Raw genomic sequence first — 18,461 nt, forward strand, 5'->3', positions numbered from 1 at the left:
CAAAGCCTCTGATAGAAAATTCAAGACTGAGAAAGGCACACAACACCTCTAGGAGTGAGAAGGAATTTAAAAAAAAGTATTGGATACTTTAATTACAATAATAAATCTAGTACAAACTAAAGTGAGAGGAAGAAAGTAAAGTAAAAAGAGACCATAAAAAGTGCAAAGAAAGAAGAAGGGGAAAAAGGAAAAGTTAAATAAAAGAAGAGAAACGAAATATAGAATGAAGTGACTTTCAATCTTCATCACAAGTTTGGTAGCTTTTCAGCATCCATAAGGTTAGAAACAAATATCTCTTTCCAGAATCCATCCTTTATCTATAAGCAAATTCATAAGATATCAACGTTTCAATTCCGGTATTTATTAAAAAAAATTTCCAGAATTTCATAAAATATGATTTATTTAAACCAGCTTTATATTTCTTCCTTTTATTTCTGAAAATCTTAATCTTTAATTCATTCAAATATTGTCATAGGGTTTGATTTCTCTTCAATATGTCCATGTCCCATTGCATAAGCTTCTTTTTTAACAAGCTTCATATTTTGTAAATCCAATAAAAAGATATTCTCAATGTCATTCTTTTGGCTTATCATTTGTATTTCCCCTTAAATTTTTAAAACTTCAGCCACCTAATTAAAAATCTTTAAATTGTTAAATTAATAGTTATTTTTTCTTTTGTTCAGAAATGAAGATAGGCTCCCAAGTGGTTTTTCATATGTGTTGTTATGAAGATCTCTAATAATTTGAAGATGGTTAGATAAGTTATCAAAAATGACCAGAAGTGACATTAGCAAACATAGTGTTTTCTTAAAAGGCTCTGATAAGGATATGTATTTGATGATTGGTCCCTTCATCCCTGGCAATCAAATCCATGGGAGACTGCTACTGTACAGTCTCTTCACAAATAGCACCCACCCAGAGCACATGAGGATAATCTCCCATCCTCTCATTGCCAAGAGAGGTTCTTGTCCAGTCAACTCACTAGTCCTTTGATCCCTGCTGCTGCTGTCATTGTCTCCATTTTCCAGGTCTTCACCAGAAGTCTCCTTATTTATATCTTTTCTATTGGCACTTCTCTGGTTACAGTAGAAACAGAATGGTTGACTAGATGGATTTTTTTGTCTGATCTTACAGGTTTTCCTATATTCTCCAGTAACTATATCCCAGCTTGGTATATTCTGATAATTTTTAAATCATCCTACAGATAAGCAACCTGACATGCTCACAAAATCTGTCCAAAACATTAAAGCAACATTCAGTAGTTTTCCTAAAGCTAATTATCCTAGTTTAAGTCTTCAGATACTAACTACAACTCCATAGAATCAGTATTCTTTTGCTGGAATGATTAACCAGTTCTTGCCAAATCTCATACAACTGCATAGCTTGCAAGTTATAGTAATCATTCACAGTGGCTCCTGAATGCTTATCCTTGGGCATAATTTCATGAAGACATTAATCCTTTTGAATGTTAAACAGGATATTTAAGAAAAAAGTGAAGTGGCATTTGTATGTGGGAAAACTCACCTATTCATATAGTTTCTTTAATGTAAAAAAACAGAGCAAAACCAGAACAGACAATAAGTGATCAAGCATATAAACAGAGCATTCTCTTTTATTCTCACTTGACCACAACTAATTTTCTATTTCATTTGAAATCTTTCATTATTTTCAAGTGCATGATACCAATTATTTCTGGGCCAATTGCCTATACTTTTGTGATTGCATTTCCTGGTAGGAATATATTAGAGAGCCATAAAAGAGAAGAAAATCAGATAGTTTCTGTTTTGGTGAGGCAGGATTCTGACTATAAACATCGAATACTGTACACAATACTGCTGAAAGGTCTAGCTGGTATGAAAATGATCACATGAAGGAAGATTTTACATGCAGAAAGTCCCTAAGGGGACTTATTATTTCTGTATAACATTTTTTACCCTGTTCCTCAGCTGCCAATGTTCTCAAAATAGCTAACATAAAATCAATAAAGGCAAGTTGTTACAGTCTATAAAACATGGCACAAAACGAAAAAGAAATGCAGGGAGTGGGAAGGGAGGGAGCAAGCACCATTTAATTATACAACAATTTTGTACAGGAAGTAAAGATGAATGAATGGGTTTATTTGATTAGATCAGACTTGTAAGTTGCTATATATTCAGTGATTGACTTCATACACCACATGTAACAGGTCATATAAAAGTATATCATCATAACTTCAAATGGCCATTAAGCAATCAGTCGTAAGTCACGGACAACCTGTAATCTTCCTAACTCTCCATATCAGGTTACCACAATGATGGAGTATATGCATGTGTGTGTGTGTTTATTAAATTGTGAAGCTTGGATGCCATCCAACATGATCCTGTCAATATAGTAGGAAAGTCATTCATTTCCTGTATTGTCTGTTGCCAAGTCAACAGTTAGGGAATGACAAAGACAGCAGTGCCTTCTGGATATGTATACATAATAAATTGTGTATATCTATTTATAAGAGTTTGGAGTTAAAAAGACATCTGATTGGAAAAACAAAGAGTATAATTTTAAAATTACTGGATTTTTTAAACCCTTTATATAATAGTTAACTATCATATGCTACTCAATTATTTTCTATTGTGTTAAAATGGCTTGCATGAGCAAAATATTTAAATGACATCCAACAGTATTCTTGATTTTAAGATTGCTGCATTTAAGTTAACTGCTTTACTTCTTTGCTTTGTTTTTATTTTTATTTTTTTCTTACCCAATCGAATGCCATAAGGTAATTGCATAAAGAAGATGGAACCACACTTTCAACTAGCTGGATACTTCCCTGAAATCTCAACAGAAGAGGCCCACAATTTATCTAAGGTAGCAGGATGACCTTGCCAAAGAAAGATCAAGGTCAGAACTGGGCCAGATCAGTTCAAGGATTTTGAAGAAAAACATTCAGAAAAATATTTCCCCATTCATTCCTGTGAAAGAGGCAATTGGACAAGGGTTCAAAAAGCTGTGAATTCTCTGTTCTAAATTCTCCTCACTTCTGATCACAATAGCCAGATCAGAGCACATGCAGTTTCATGTGTTTCTTGGGGCACACATAGACAAATATGGAATCACAATAGAAGCACAAAGACATACTAATGCAAATAAAACATATAAGCTCCCACCTTCACACAAATACACAGAGGCAATAGGTGCACATCATTTTGATTAGAAATTATTTATACACACAAAGAAAGAGTGCAACATATTATTTGATGTTATGAATTATCAGATTGACTCAAATGTGGGAATAGCAGGTTATTACTTTTCCTGGAAAAGTGTGCCATGAACATAGCCATGAAGTGGCTCTATTTCCTTTTGCCCAGAGCATCATGTAATATTCTCAATAAAAATGTAAATGGACAATTGCAACAAAGGCAAACATTTGGGCAACAGATGGAGGAAGATTGGCCATCTTGTAATACTGAAACAAAAATGGGGATAATCAAAACTAATCCATTACAGAAAAAAACATATCCATTTCTGAAGGAAATATGCCTATTTGAGGCATTTTGACTTACTTGACACCAAAATTTCAATGTTCAAGCACACTAAGTTGTTTTCTGACGGCTTGGACTAGCGTTATATATAAACCAAACTGTTGTGTAGTGGGAACAGCGAGCCATTGAAGACACAGAGTTGAATTAACAGCTCTTTATTAGTTCTCTCAGAAGCAGCTCTAGCAGGTGCTTGACTCATATTTATACGGACCACCACTAGGCAGCGGCCAATCAATTTAAAATACTCATTCCCGCCTAAAACAAAAGTTTAAAGTTATACAGACAGTCTATAATTCAAACAGAATCATCAGTTAACCGTTTTTTATAACAGACCTCGTGAATTAGCTTAATACATAACACAAACCATTCTAATTTCTTTAATAATCCATAGTTTACAAAATCGAAGCTTGGATTAAATAGTTGAGGAAGGAAATGGCAATATATTTTCCATTTGTTTGGTACCCTATAATATTCAACAGTTGAGTTCAATTGCAATAACTATTCAGGCCTACCTATGTAAATAATCATCAGGTAGATCAGAAGGAATAGAACATGATGCCTTAATCAATAGACCAAACACTCAATCTCTCTCTTTCTCAGCACAAATTGCCTACTATTTCATAACATCTTAACTGTGTCCTAATTAATATATAAAATTGCTTCATCCAATAAATGGGATGGAGGTCATTACATAACTTCATCCAATAAATGAGATGGAGGCCGTTACATAACCATTCAAGTTACAGTCATCTATATATAGCTTCAACAATTCATCAGTTACCAGATATACTGGATGCTAACTTTCATACTTGCTTATGAAATCTTGCTCCTTTAGGATTAACCTTGGCTAGTCACTTATTTTTAAGCAAACAAAATGACTGGATCTTAATCAGGTCTATAAATAGTTTTGGCCTATATCCTTATAATAAATATAAATATTTCATATCAATATTGTTGATATTTAATATTAATTTGATGTTATAATTAATATTAATACAATTTATGTTAGTTAATATAATATAAAGCGGATGGACTATCACATAAATTCTAGGCCTCCCAGAATTCTGTAATCTAATGAGAAATGTGAAGATTTTAAAACTACTCTTTTAAAAACAGTGCTATTTGTGGGAAACATTGTCTTCAAACAAGATCATCAGAAAGATATACCATGACACTATTTTACATATAGTTTTTTTAAAAAATATATATCTTCTGTGTAATCCTGAGATGTACATTTTTTAAAATTTTATTTCATACCTATTCTCCATAATGAAATCATTTTTATCAAATTCCAGACCTATTTTTAGATCTCACATAGATAGCAGTTTACTTGAAGCAAATATTAAAGCAAAGGTTTGTTATTTTAAATAAATGATAGTAGAAATTTTTCATGGATGTGATTGATCTTACAATGGAAGAAGGGATTTGTCTTTTCATTTAAAATAAAATCTTACCATTTTAATATTATTATTAAAAAATATGTCAGGACAAAAATCCCAGAAAGAAATTGAGAGTTACATTTCTATACTGCCAAGAAAACTACATGGATTATCCATGAAATCATCTGCAGTCAGGGCTGCTCAAAGGAATCTTCACTGTACTATGCATTTTCAAAGAAAATTAAATAGTTCTATTCATTGCTGTGTTTATTCCTCTGATCACTGAAAATTCATCTCTGTGAAATCAATTCCAGTCTTTTAATAATACATGAAAAAAACCTTACTTTTCATTTTCACATAACAAATCAAACAAGCCCAATGTATATAATTATTATTAAAGTCTGCTTTAGCATAAGCATCAAAATTGTACAGCATTCAAATGCTCTGAATCAGTTTGCTCATATTAGCTTGCTTTTCCCCTGGGAAGTTTTTTGTTTGTTTTTTACAAACTATTTTTTTTATAAAAGTTTTATTGATTTTTAAGAATGACACTCTTTAGTGCTTAGTAAACAACATGTTGTCTGGGTTCAAATATTTAACATTAACTTCTTCAATATAAATCTTTTCAATACTACACAATCCAGTAACTTTTCCCTGATCCTCCTTTTTTCTCCATATTTTTTGTATTTTTCCCTTGTTACAGTTACAATTTTTGGTACTGTTAATGTACACAGAGTTAAATATAAGCATCTTCATCATATTTTACTAATATCATACAAATAACAATATCAATTCATAAATCAATAATCTCAATTCATTAATCAATATCCTGTTTTTCATGCTCTTGTTAAGATTTGATTCCCCATTGGTATTTGAAATTTCTTATCAGTTATGATCTTCTCAATATTAATTACATTTATATAGCTAAAGGTTTTATTCACAGCAATCCTCCTTTTATCTTCAGATTTTCCATATCAAAAAGAAAAAAGAAAAAAAAGATGCTATCTTAATTCTCAATTATATCTTTCATTATAAAAGTCTAATTATATCTTAGAGTCATCCATTCTTTTAATCTTATTCAAACAAGTATTTAAACATATAATGCCCCCTCTAAAGGTCAAGTCTTCTGTTTTTTAAATCTGACTTTCGCTTTCTTTCTTTGCCAAGTAGCTTTCCAAATCCAGGAATTTTCTTTCTATTTTTGTAAAAATTACTTGGCATGAGGAAGACAATTTAGGTAGGGTATTTTTTGTGTGGGGGGGGGAATTCCATCCATTTATATTCCTTAAAGAACTCCCAGTTCCTTTCTCCCTCCATTTCTCTTTTCATTTCCTGTCTCCCAAGTTGTGACATTTCCCTTAACGCTCTATATTCCATTTTTTAAAATCTTCTTCCTTGCCATCAGATATATTTTGCAGACCTAAGTGGTAAAAGGTCTTTTGCATTTTCATTGTTATAGCTGAGTCTTGCAGTATTTTGTTTGTATATAGTCATTTATATTTCCCTTCTTCTATCTCTTCCATTTCCAAATCCATTTCCTCTGCTTCGTCTTCTGATTTCTGGATTATTTGTTCAGATTTATGGTTGTTATCTGGGAACTGTCTAGTGGTAGATTTAATTTGGAGAATTGCTCGTTTATATTGTCTAAACTGTTTTAGTCTCATTATGATTTCTTTTTATGTCCTCTTTGCATTTAACAATTGTTTGGTGAATTAGTTGTAGCATAGAATATATTTCTTTCTGAAAGGTGTTTGTTTTTTCTTGAGGATCATTCCTTGAGGCATCACCAGTCTCAGTAAACGTAGATCAAAGTTTCCTCTAGTTTTCTGGTCTTTATATGTATGCTTTATAATCCAATAGATTCAAAAGTATAGGTTCAGTCCTGAAACCAATATTTTATAGTAATCCTTTGTCTCAAGTATCCAAGAATTATCAGTCAGGCAAGGTTGTAATCCACAACGTTTGTTGTGTTCAAAATGTTCAACCTCTCTGAAAACAGATCAAAAGTCTTTCCCAGCCAGTCGTAGTCCAAGGTCAAATTTTTCTTTCTCTCCCAATAGCTCTTAAAGTTAAAAGTCCAAGCTCAGTAGCTATTTATAATCCAAGAAGGTCAGGGTGCTAAGTATGTCAAAATATTTTTCCTTTATTGCCAGCTGTTCTCCCGAGCTAGGAATCACCAAGCAGCCAGGAAGCAAATTGTAGTGCTATACACAAATCCACCACTAGATGTCATTCAAAGTCCATTTTCCACTCTTAAAACAAAGAATTGATTTCTTATATTTCACCTCATTTTTTTCCCCAAAAAGAAAATCTTAACAATTATCTCAGTTCTCAAATTTATCAAAACTGTAGCTTTATGTTACTTCTACTTTAGTATTTTATTGTATGTTTATGTCCCCCATAAAATTAAAATGCCGCTTCCATTTATATTCGGAGGTTTAGCTTCTTGGGAGCCTATCCCAGGAAATTCAGTTGTAAAATAGTAAAGAAAGGATCAATAGTCTCACCCAGTTCCAAACATGCTGTTTACAATGTATTAATTGGTACTTTTTCCTTCTTCTGTTGTCAGCAACTAATGGCCGGCCACAGGAATGTACCCAATTTTTCCCCTGCCAGTTTGGAACAGAAATACCACCATCTCTCCATGATTATCAAGGCACCTCTCCTCTTCATCGCCTTTTAGGGGCAATTTTAGGCTCTTTTTAGGGTCCTCAGCAGGGCAAAATCAGGTGCGGAAGGCAGAGCCCTGCCTTCCTGCATCCTGTTCCTCAGCAACGCAAACTGGAAATCTGTTTTTTTACAAACTATTATACCTCACAATTCTCTTGGTTTAAAATTGTGACTTTCCTTCTACTGTAGACTCATTGTCTAAGATTAAGAGCACACATAAGAAATGCTATGAGAAGTAGTCTATCTTCAAAAACACAACCTCAGGCAATAAAAGTGTGGGAGTCAAATCTAGAGAAGGGAGACTTAATATCAGTGTTCAAGGCTGTATTCTATGCAAATTAATTTGAACTTCAGCAAAAATGAATATACTGGGCAGTGGAAGGGGAAGAAAGTGTTTAGAATTGCATTCCATGTCATTCTGTCCTACTACTCAGTCAGCTGGCCTAGACATGTTAGGCTAAAAGAGAAAGAGAAAATATTCTGTTCATTAAAAAAAATCCTGCAGATAAAATCTCTATCCTTCAGCCCTTTTCACTCATTGTGATATAGAAACTTGCATTTCTTCCATCATCTATTCCCATTTGGATAAAAGAGGCAAGAAATATGACTGGAAAGGGAGAGCGAGAGTGGTCCTTCTATTCCTATGTGCATGCTCAAGATCAGAGTCTAAACTGAAACTAAAGAATGGTGGTACGAAAATCCTTCAAGTGAAATGCTGAAATGATTGCAAGGTAAAGATCTTGGGCATGGCAATCCTTAATCAAAAGTAACCCAGCATGCCTGGATCACTTTACATCCCATCAAGTTTGACAAGCACCAGTTAAGTTTGATTTGTTACATTTTGCAAAGAACTCTAGCTAACCTAATGAGCACCAGCTAAGAATGGTGGAAGTTACAGCCTCTAAACTACTCTTCTCTGTGATTAATTTAGGACTAGGATTACTTATGTAACTGGTTATCATTCTGCTTTGAATCAGACAGACCTCCCTTAGGGTATTCTGGTATACAGCTACATTTTTATTGTTTCCAAGCCCTAACCCTAGGACAGAAATATATACACTGGAAATTGACAAATCATTATCAATTGGTTTTTAATATTTCGAGTTAAGATATATGTCTCTCCATTGTATTAGATTTGTTGTGCATTTTAGGCTATGTTTATATTTATAGACCTATTATTAATTTTTATTACCCAATCCTTCTATGGATTAGGCACCACACTCAGAGTGTTTAGAGAGAAATGATGCAATATATTTTTCCCATCCCTCCTGCCTTCTAATGTAAACTTTCTTTCTGCAATATAAATTGTACATAGGACTATATCTTTTTAAAAAAAAAAAGTCTTGTTTTACATGTATTTTACAAAGAACAATATTAAACTTTAGCTTTGTTGTAACCTTTGTTCAACGCATTTATGCTAGTCAAATATATACAGTACTATACAGATGAGGAATAAATTCACCTGCTTTCTTTCAGCTGCAAAATAGCAGGAAGACAGACACTCTTCTCACTTTTGATCTTGGTGGACACTCTATTCAGAAGTGATAGCCCTCCAATCTTGGAATCCAGGAAAATGTCTGACTTACCTAGTTTTTGATCCTGATGATAGGAGGGCCAAGTTCATCCCATGGATATATTAAAACTCTACGTCCCCAATTTGTTAAACAGATGCACAAGCCAACTTAGAATTTTGTGCATACAAAAACTATTGAAGCATATCCAATTTTAAACTCGCCACCTCCAGTTTGATCACTGTGCACCTACCCAAGTCATGGCTTATTCTTTGATATGCTCATAGTTATACTCATAGTTCTTTAAAATCTAAACATTACAAGGAACCATTCTTGAGTTTTAATGTTAACAGATGGTAAACAATTTGTGGGGAGGAAAGAATAGTTATATTAGGATTATTGCTTCCCTGTTTCTGCACTAGCAACCTTTAAAAAATCAATCCCTGAAATTAAAAATAAAATTGTGTCAGTTAAGAGTCAGATGTCCTAAGCATTAGATTTTAGTATATAATGTTCATAATTTATGTTCAGCAGTGAAAATAACATATTTTTCAAGTAGCTGTGTTCTTATTTTTTCACTGTAGTTTGATAATACCTGTCATACTGCTATATTTTGGAGAGATGCTTTTAGAAGGCATGTTGTATTGCTCTGGTATTTTGTAATTATCGGAGTGAAAGATATTAATAGTATATAGCCTTTACAGTATATATGATAATGATAATCCACTTCTTTATTTCAAGGACATTCAGTCAAGGATATGGCAGCCATAAAATGGGAAGAAGAGGTCCTTGAAGGTAGCTCTGAAAGACTCTGTTATAATCCTATTTTCCCAAGTAGGAATCAGAAGATAACAACTTTCAAAATGAATAATTTCCCTTAGAAGAGGGAAGCTGGTGTGATCTGAAATATAACTAAAGTCATCTGAGTTAAAATGTTCACTCAGCTTTTTTATGATGGAGGCATTTGATAGCATAGTACCAATATCAAGCCAGTCACTTTCTATCAGTCCTATCAACTCACCTTACAGGGCTGTTGTGGGCAAAATAGGAGGAGAAGAGAGTACAAGGTATGTTCACCACTTTGAGTTATTCTTAAAAATAATAAAGGCGACAGAAAAAGAAATCTTAAAAAATAATAATATGGCCATATGTTATAAAATTTATAATGGTATAAATAGAATAACTAAATGAGTGGCATAAGAAAATGGTTGACGTCTCCTCCCCATAGAATCTGAGAATGTTAAACATCAAAATATGAATCTCACTACTGTCAATCTATGATATAGACAAACTTATCTTGTTACAATGCAGCATTATTGTGATTAGCTATTTAAATAATTGCAGATGAATTACTGTTAGTCTTAGAATTTTCATATATGTGTTTGACACAGAAGATTTTTATTAGGATATTCTTTTTATTATTATTATTTTTATTTTACACTTAAAAAATAGCAACTCTTGAAATGAAGCTGCTACAAATTACTACAATCAGAGCTGGACCAACATCTCTTGTCACCTATTTTATTGATAGACCATAGAAGAAAGTTTTCTTGGATATTATATTAATGTTAGCACCAGATGCTTCAATTTGTCCTAATAAATATATATAGGACTATTGATTGTGCCATCCATGTGCTGGAATGAAAATTGATGTAAAATAAAGATGGCTGCTATAGGCATAATTGATAAAAGACAAATGTACCCCTTTTAACTACTAGAGAAAAAATATCATTAATCTCTTCAACAGCTCTCCCTTATTGGCTGTTAGAAAATGGAATAAGGGCAATATCTGCCAAGAAACATGCAGTTCATAAAGCGCTCCCCATCCACAGCAGTGAAGAAAAAACTTTAGGCTTTTGTAGCACAGACAATGATCATGATCATATTTGTGATGTTTACAATTTACAGTCCCTGATGTCCCAGTCACCTGCAGATTGGACTATTGCAATGCACTCTACATGAGGCTGCTCCTGTTCCTGGAAGTTTCAACCAGTGCAGGATGCAGTGGCAGGTAGGTACAATAAACAGACCTATTTTTAGGTCTAGACCAGTTGTGTCCAATCTCATCAACTTTAACTTTGTGGACTTCAACTCCCAAGTTCCCCAACAGCCATGGAAGCTGAAATCCACAACTCTTAAAGTTGCCAAGGTTGGACTCCTAATCTAAATTGTTCTGCAAACCCATTGTTGATTGATGTATAGTTTGATGTTTTGTGCAAAATCAAAAAATTGGATTGAGTAAATTGTGGTTTAATTAATCATGATTTGTGAACTCAGCTTGCTGCTCCTTGCCTCAAAAATCCAATGACTTGTAATTTGAGGCTTCTCTTGAAGTACTTTGAGCAATAAGAAATATATTACACAATGTGTGTTTCATGTCAATATAATATAGTTTATATTTAGGAATTTCAGAAATTCTCGTAATACATTTAGAAAATCCAGTCATAGCAATCCTTGGCATCTGAAGCATATGACTTTTAAAAATATTCACTTGGTCTCTTTGGCTAGGAATGCATCCAGGGTAATTGCTGTACAAATCACATAATAAATATGGACACTAATCTGAATTGGTTACATGAGCTTTTATTCGTTTCTTTATTTACACATATTTTTGTTGAGGGCAATGTAAATACATATATATACATTGCTTACTGGTGTACACCGCTTAGAGAGTGCTTGCACTTAAAGCGGTATATAAGTCTCATAAATAAATAAATAAATAAATTTTCAAAGACTGTTTTCTGTTTAATGAGCACTTATAGTGATATTCAAAATCCTGCAGCACTGTGTCATATGAATCAAAGATAAGTCAATTAAATGAAAAGTATATTAAAAAAAAGAAAGAAAAAATATTTTCCTTTTTCTTCTGAAGTATTTGCCTTTCTCTTACAATCACCTTCTCTATTTTTTTTTTTTGTTGTTGTTGTTGTTGTTGTTGTTAGCTTTGGGAGTTTGAAATGGCAGAATCATCTCCGTAGGATAGGATGTATATGTCTTAGGACAGTTGGGTCACTGATTGTACTGAATCTAGTTGATGAATCAGTTGTAACAATCAATCGGTCTTGTTTTCATATCTTGTACCCTGTATTGGTGTCAGTCTACAAAGTAGACCAGACAGAGAACACAACCAGATGAGTTAATTCTAACTAATGTAAAGCTACATTAGCAGAAACTTGCAAGTCTCCAAGTATATCACTCCCCCTGTCTTCTTTATAACCCAAAAAACTAGAAAGGGTCTCTTCTGAGTCTCTTGCCCTGCTACATTCCTGCTGTGGGCAGAGGTACCTTTTATCTGATCATTCCCTCGGTTGCATTTGCTTTGTTTTCCAAGGTCATTCCCACATGCCAGTACAATTGGTCCATGTCTTATCACAAAAAAAAATTCCAATCTATTTTACTTTCATAAGACAAAAATTCCTTCATTTGTGTGTGTGCGTGTGCGTGTGCGTGTGCGTGTGCGTGTGTGTGTGTGTGTGTGTGTGAGAGAGAGAGAGAGAGAGAGAGAGAGAGAGAGAGAGAGAGAGAGAGAGAGAGAGAGAGAGAGATTGGATCAGGAAGATATATCATGGTGTTTTCCCTTAAAATAGGTAGTTGGGATTAGTTATTCAACAATGATGTCTCCATTGGTGAAAACTTGAATCTAAACTATTCCATTGTCTAACTATTTTTACAGTGTTTCTCAACCTTGACAATTTTAAGGCATGTGGACTTCAACTCCCAGAATTCCACAGCCAGCACTGCTAGCTGTGGAATTCTGGGAGTTGAAGTCCACATGCCTTAAAATTGTCACGGTTGAGAAACACTTAATCACAAAATAGCAAAATTGAGTTGACTGTCTTGCTGGCAAAAAGAGTGAATAAAAGGGGGGAAAAAGTGACTGAAGCCTCGTGTTGCTTGAAATTGCTTTGTGTCCTGCTAAGACAAAAAATTCAGCTAATTGCTTTATGGGTCTATATTTCATGCTGTTCCTGGAGATTCACTGCCCCAAATGTACTATAGATCCTTGATAATTGCTTTTGTTTTTCTATAATATTTTCTATATTATATACTTTGAATTCCAAAGTTATTACACATCCTAGATGAGAAATCATCTACATTTCTTTTTCCTTTCCTTTCCTTTCCTTTCCTTCCTAAGTGATGATTAGTGAAAGCCGGAAAGAAGAAACAACTTCAGTCAATCTCCTCTGGAGATTGATTTCACAGAAAGACTCTAAGCAATTAAAGATAGAGGACTTTGTAGCAGAAAATTTTATAAATAGACATATTTATTTATATGTTGTAATAGAAAGGTAAAAAAAATGTAATAACTTTCACATTAAGCAACAAATGTAATATGTTACACTAGTGTGAGTCAGATGTACTGGAGGATTTTACAGTCCTGCCCCTCACAGTATTATCATCCCGCAATACAACATTTCCCTCTTAGTGATCCTCAAACAAGTCATGCCTGTACCTAGAAACAAGTCCATACTTAAGCAACCTTATCCTAGAGGAAACACTACTGATTTCATGACAAAACAGTGTCTACTAATAGTCAAAACAATCTGTTTGATCTTTCAGGAAATATCTCTCAATATGGAGCAATTAAAGTCAGTTTTCTCTCTTTATAGTCTGTGTTGGGAATCCAAGAGTTCTGATTAATGGTATTTATTAGAAGGAAAATTAAAGTTATAGTGTTAGAATTCCAGCGAGTACTCTATTTTCAAATCAGTTTTTTATATGTATACAAGTAATCCTCGACTTACGAACACAATTGAGCCCAAAATTTCTGTTGCTAAGTGAAAATATTTGTTAACTGAGTTTGCCCAATTTTAAGACCTTTCTTGCCATAGTTGTTAAGTGAATCACTGCAGATGTTAAATTAGTCAAACTGCTGTTAAGTGAATCTGGCTTCCCCATTGACTTTGCTGGTCCAAAAGTCGCAAAAGGGGATCATGTGATCTTGGGACACTGCCACCATCATAAATATGAGCCAATTCCAAGTGTCCGAATTTTGGTCATGTGACGACGGGGATCCTACAACGGTTGTAAGTGTGAAAACTGGTCACAAGTCACTTTTTTCAGTGCTGTTGTAACTCGGAACGGTCATTAAATGAACTGTCGTAACTCGAAGACAACCTGAATAGGCAGTTAAGATGGCAAACTCTTGTTTATTTTCTTCTTTTCATGAAAGTGACCAAATAGGCCTCTCTTTTGTGAAGTAGGGGCAGTTGTCCACAATTTATTGTTTTTCTAACTACTCGTCCTTTTATTAATGAGAATTAACTCTCACAGATCTATTCCTCCTTGAAATGCCACATAAGAATGCTGATGGGGTTAGTCGCTCCTCTTAAACATTATCTGTTGATCCCTAGTCATCAGACACTAATTCTGTGGGCCTCCAGGCAGATGCCTCTGTCAGATTTCTGTTCACTGTCAAAAGGGATGAGTTCTGTCATCAGCACAAATAATGCTGCATGTAAACATAACAGCATAAAGACAGATGGCTTCAAAACATGAAACAATGTACTCCTTAAAGCCAACTGTTCCATCATCACCTGCCCCAAGTTGATCTTGACAGAACAGAATGGATTCCACAGAGAGAGCTGTGGAATGTTGTTAAAGTTTAATCATGCAAATGCCTTTTAAAATGAGAACTCAGGGGAAGGTTACCTTTACCAAGGCTATCTTTAATGATATTTTTTTATTGAAAATTTTTAAGTTTTACAAAAAAATTCCCTTCCCCAAACCCTCCCAACCCTCCCCTACCTTCCCCCGACCTTCCCAGAGCTGAATACGGGCTTAATTAAAAAAAAATTAAAAAAAATCTTAAGACACATATAAACCATAAACAAATCTCAATACATTAATTAAACAAATTATAAAATAGTTAACAACAATATATAAAAAAATGTAAGAAGAAAGAAAAAAGAAACAGAAAAAGAAAAAATCAAATAAAAAAAGAAAAATTAAAAAATTAAAAAAATGTCTATAAAATATCTTAAATTTTAAATATAAATTATTCAAAAACTAAATAATATTTTTTTATATCCAACTTATATTGTATAAAATCTATCCATTTTTTCCATACCAGGAGGTACTTCTCTTGCGATTGATCTTTCAAGAAAGCCAAAATCTTTGCCATTTCCGCCAAATAAGAAACTTTAAGAAACCACTCTTGCAAAGTAGGCAAAGATTCCTTCTTCCAACATTGCCCTACTAACAACCTGGCCGCTGTGATTAAATTTAACATCCATATAATCTCTTTACTATCACAATCAGAAACAATACCTAACAAAAACAATTGTGGGGTAAATTTTATCTTTCTTCTAAAAATTCTTTGAATATTCCACCATATCTTAATCCCAAAAGCTTTTATATTTTTACATGACCACCAGATATGATAATAAGTAGCATCCAAACATCCACATCTCCAACATTTAGGCTGCAAGTCAGGATACATACGAGACATTCTTTGTGGATCAAGGTGCCATCTATAAAACATTTTATAAAAATTTTCCCTTAAATTTTGGGCTTGTGTAAATTTAACATTCCTCACCCAAATAATCTCCCAAGTATCTAATGGAACCGGTTCATCAAAATTTTGTGCCCATTTAACCATACATTCTTTAACTAATTCTGCTTCTGAATCCAATTCTACTAACACGCCATAGATTCTCTTAATATGAGTTCGTCTTTGATCTTTTATTTGTTTTAACAAATTCTCATCTTCTCTAAGCAAACCCACTTTACAATCTATCTTCCACCTCTCCACTATTTGTCTATACTGAAACCATGAATAAATAATATTTTCTTGTTTTAAATCTTCCAAAGATTTTAATTGCCAGTTTTTACCATCCCATCTAGGTAATTGTGCATAAGAAACACTATCCATCTTGACTCCTCTCCTTATCCCTTCTATCGCATGCCATGGTATAGCCCATAGTGGAATTTTAAAATCACTTCTATAATATTGCTTCCAAACCCGAAGTAAAGAAATCCTTATAATATGAGATTTAAAAACCCTATCAACCTTTTTATTAAAAATTAAATAGGCATGCCATCCAAAAAGTAAATCCCAACCCTCCAAGAGGAGTACTTCTACATTTGTTAAATTAACCCAATCACTAATTAATGTTAAAACCGCAGCATCATAATACAATTTCAAATTCGGTACCTTGAGTCCACCTCTCTCACGAATATCTTGTATAATTTTAAGTTTTACTCTTGGTTTTTTCCCTGCCCAGATAAATTTATTGATACCTTTCTGCCATTCATTTAAATTAACCTCATTCTTTAAAATGGGTATCATTTGAAATAAAAAAAGAAACTTTGGCAGAACATTCATTTTAATCGCTGCAATTCTCCCCAAAAGAGATAATTGCAGCTTCTCCCAATTTTCCAAATCTCTTTGTATTTTGACCCACAGCCTTTCATAATTATTTTTATACAATTTTGCATTAGAAACAGATAAAATAACTCCCAGATATTTTACCTTATTAACAACCTCGAAATCTGTCAACCTAACCAGGGTCTCCTTGTCCAGATTGGTCATGTTTTTAGGCAATATTTTAGTCTTATTATTATTAATTTTGAAACCCGAAACTTGTCCATACTGATATATCAATTGTAATAGCTCTGTTACAGAATCAATTGGTTGAGATAAAGTAACAACCAAGTCATCTGCAAAAGCCCTTAATTTATATTCTTTTTTATTAACTTCTATTCCTTTTATTTGCTGTGATTCTCGAATTTTAATCAACAAAATTTCCAAAGTTAAAACAAACAGCAATGGTGACAATGGACAGCCGTGTCTAGTCCCCTTCTCAATTGAAAACACCTCTGACAAACCCCCATTAACTATAAGTTGTGCCGTTTGATTTTGATAAATAACACGAAGAGCTTGTAAAATTTTTTCTCCAAAATTCATTTTCTCAATTAATCTTAACATAAATTGCCAATTCAGCTGATCAAAAGCTTTTTCAGTATCTAAAAATATCAATCCTGCAGAAACTTGATTGTTTTTATCTAAATATTCTAATAGGTTAATAATTTGTCTAACATTATTCATATACTTTCCAATTATAAAACCTGTTTGATCCATATGTATTACATGATGCAAGACCCTCATAAGTCTATTAGCTAAAATTTTCAAAAAAATCTTATAGTCTACATTTAAAAGAGATATAGGTCTATAATTCTTTGGTAAAGTGAGATCTTGGTCTTCTTTTGGAATCAAAGATATAAAAGCTCTGCCCCATGACAAGGGAATCTCTGAACCCTGTAATATATTATTAAAAAGCTCCCTTAAAGGTTGAATCAACTCTTGTACCAAAGTTTTATAATAAATAGATGTCAATCCATCAGTACCCGGTGCTTTACCTAATTTTAATTCTTTAATTACTATCTCAATTTCTTCACTAGTAATCAGGCCATTAATTTCTTGTTTCTGATCTTCTGTTAGTTTAGGAAAGTTAGCATCTTTTAAATAATTATCTATATCTAAAGCCTGTACTTTAGTACTCATATATATATATATATTGATAATAATCTAAAAAAGATTTCTTAATCAACTCCTTCTGATATACCAATTTACCATTATAATTTATTTTATCTATGGTTCTCTGTTTCTGCTTCTTTCTCAATTGATAAGCCAACCATCTCTCTGGTTTATTGGCATTACAAAATGTATTTTGTTTCATATACAATAAATTAGTTGCAGTTTGATCAGCCATCAACATATTAAATTGTGATTTAAGCAATTTTATAGATTCCTTAATCTTCTCATCTGTGGAGTTTAAAATCAGAGCTTTTTCTTTTAATTTAATCTCATCTTCCAACTCCTTACATTTCTGCACCTGCTTCTGTCTATGAACCTTATTCATTTGTATCAAAATCCCCCGCATGTAAGCTTTACCTGCATCCCAGACCATTGACATTGAAGTTCCCTTATACATATTTAAAGCAAAGTAATCCTTTAATTGCTCCTTTAATTTTTGAACATTCTTTTCTTGTCTAAATAAATTTTCATTCATCCTCCAAGATCTCCTCTCTTCTTTTTCATTAACCAATTCCATCCAAACTGGACTATGATCCGTCAATGTCCTAGGAAAGATCTTAACATTCTTTACCCTAAAATATAAATCCATTGTAATCAAGAAAAAGTCAATTCTTGAGAAAGATTGATGTCTGTCCGAAAAGAAGGTAAAGTCTCTATCCTCCAAGTTATGTTCACGCCAATAATCTTGCAGCTCCCAGTCCTCTTTCAAATCAAAAAAAGCTTTAGGTAATTTAGCCTGTTTAAAAGAAATAGAGGGTCCTTTTTTGTCTCTTTGTGTATCTAAAACACCATTCCAATCTCCCATTAATATAACAGATCTATAATCCAACAAAATTAGTTTTTG

This window comes from Crotalus tigris, unplaced genomic scaffold, assembly GCF_016545835.1.
Source record: "Crotalus tigris isolate CLP2741 ecotype Arizona unplaced genomic scaffold, ASM1654583v1 scf7180000017630.2799268, whole genome shotgun sequence".
Classification (NCBI taxonomy): domain Eukaryota; kingdom Metazoa; phylum Chordata; class Lepidosauria; order Squamata; family Viperidae; genus Crotalus; species Crotalus tigris.